The sequence below is a fragment of the Trematomus bernacchii genome, unplaced genomic scaffold (assembly GCF_902827165.1).
Source record: "Trematomus bernacchii unplaced genomic scaffold, fTreBer1.1, whole genome shotgun sequence".
Lineage (NCBI taxonomy): Eukaryota > Metazoa > Chordata > Actinopteri > Perciformes > Nototheniidae > Trematomus > Trematomus bernacchii.
This window is the reverse complement of record NW_022987477.1, coordinates 800,004-802,705: the sequence shown is the minus strand read 5'-3', so window position 1 is coordinate 802,705 and position 2,702 is coordinate 800,004.

Here is a 2,702-nt window from a genome sequence, read left to right as displayed (position 1 = left end):
GCTGCACACACACACACACACACACACACACACACACACACACACACACACAGAGATAAAGGTACCATCTCTCTCCTCTGATGCTAGATATATGCGCACACACACACACACACACACACACACACACACACACACACACACACTCATGCCTTTTGAATAGATGCATTATTGAGAAACTGCAGAAATAATCCCATATCACGCAGCCAGCAATTAAATACAAACGTAGACAATGGCTTTATTTTTTAGAGAGAGGTGATGCATGTTTTAAAGTATGATATATATTATAGTAGGGGCGTAAGAGAAGCTAATGTTAAAGGAAACGATTATCTGTTATGGGCTCAGCACAGAAGTCTCGTGGTGTTTGTCGAATGTTGTTTTTATATCACTCCACAATTGCCAAAAGAAACTCAACACTGTAGAATCAAATCCTTATTTTGGTGTGTTTATAGTGGAGGAATCAAGCATGGCATATTGATCCTCAGCCAATAGTTGTGCTGTATGTGAGTGAGCATCATTAAGGTATCACCAATCTGATGATATGTATATTTCCATAAGTGCATTTAACGTCACGGTCCAGTGAAAACCACGTATCTCCAGATTTTTCTCATTTTGAATTATTGTAGAATTAAAAGTTAAAGAAGGATTCAGAAACTTCTCTTAATTCAATTTACAGGCTTACTTTAACACGCTAACATGCGCTAAATGACAATTAGCATGTTAGTGTGCTATCATTTGCTAATTAGCTCTAAACCGAGGGTGCGTCTCTGATGCAGATATTTGATCATAAACAATGAATGAAAGCTTTGACTTGATGACAATGCTAACTTATTAATGTTTAGTAGGTTTAATGTTTACCAACTTAACCATCTGGATTAGCCATGTTAGCATGCTATATCTTGCTAATTAGCTTTAAACAGAGTTCAGCTGATGCAGGTATTTGGTCGTAGACAACATATGAAAACGTTGACTTGATGAAAGCGCTAGATGAGAAATTAGGGGATTACCAACGTTTGTACAAAAACCTGACTTGGACATGAATGTGTAAAGTAGCTTCTCCTTTCGCGATATTTCCCAGAATAAAAACCAAGTTGCTAAGGCAAAGTCAGTGGGATCACCAAAAACCATTAAATCCTCTGGACTCCATGGATATTATTTAAGCAATAGCTCACGACAGGCCGTGGTATATGCTCATTATATCACAGCTAAGGGGCGTGGTTCGGCCCGACGCGAAGCATGCAGTTTGCTTTTCAGCCCAACTGTATGCAGTTAAATCGACCGGACTTCTTTCTGCAGATGTGAGCGTCCTTAACAACGGTCAATAAGTCCTTGCTGCACATTATCCCTTACATGTTTCCATCTTAAGCTTTGTTAGTTTCGTAACGGACGTAATGTAACAGTTGTAACGGTTGGAGCTTTTCTCAGACGCGGAGGGATACTGACTTGTTGTGAAAAGTAACTACAATTCTACCCGTGAAATACGCTCATTATATCACGGCTAAGAACCAATCAGATTGCTTGATTTGACTTGTCCGTTTTATAAAGCAGTTTGGACGACAGTGATATACAGATTAACTGATATTGCCAAAAAAAAATGACATGAGAAAATGCATTGTGCGTGAAACTTTTAAGAGATACATCGTTTTCACTTGACTAAAACAATATTAAATATTACAGTAAATTACAAAAAATACCCTTTTTTAAATGTTTTGTACACTACACAACATGGCCTCTCTACCTGACCCTTTTACCTTGATTTGTACTTTTAAATTATATTGTAATAAAACCATACAGACCTCATATAATAGCTAAGTAAGAGTAGATTATAACTTCAGAGTTCTTTAGAAATAGACGATTAATTTAAAGACTAATTGTAATGGTGGTTTAAATCTAAAACATGTGGTTGTAAATATTGAAATGCATGGAGTATAGGCAGAAACAGGTATAATTCTCTATGTTAAAATGAGTTCTGGTGAAGCAGATTTGCTCTTCTTTCATGTATAAATCGCATGACTAGCTGGTTGACTTCTTCAGGATTCATACGACTTCTCACTGCTCTCACATCGCCCGAGACTGATTGATTAGTTCCCCTCTGCCCCTCTTAGGTCTCGTTCTGTGTGGTGACCCAGCTCAGGAAAAGTGTTTCTGAAATGTGTCGTTTACCATCCTTTTGTTGTGACTGTCATGTTCAAAAGAGGTTTAAAAAAAGCTAAGAAATGTGGATTATTACCTCCCTCACAGGACCTTTTTGGATACTTGTGTTCATATCTGAAAAAACCCAGACATAAGTGTAATGGAGTTTTTTGAATGGTCCATCATGTGTATTTGTGTCAGTGTTTTCTTTCTACAGACGCCTTGGATGGCACAAGTGACAATAAATGAGTCCTTAAACACGTCATTGAGCTTTGGTGCTCACACACACACACACACACACACACACACACACACACACACACACACACACACACACACACACACACGACACAGAGCATAAGAACGGAGTAACAAGTAAGCTAGTCCATCATCAGAGCAGACTGGGCTCTGGTTTCAGACAGAGGGTGATAAGAGGTGCAGCACAGGCAGTATGAGAAAAATAAAGAGCTTTTTGAACATGAAAGCATGGAGACATGTCCCAGTAGAGACACTACATACTGAACATGAGCAGAATATCTCCTCTTTAAACTCCCCGAACCAGAGAGCACCCG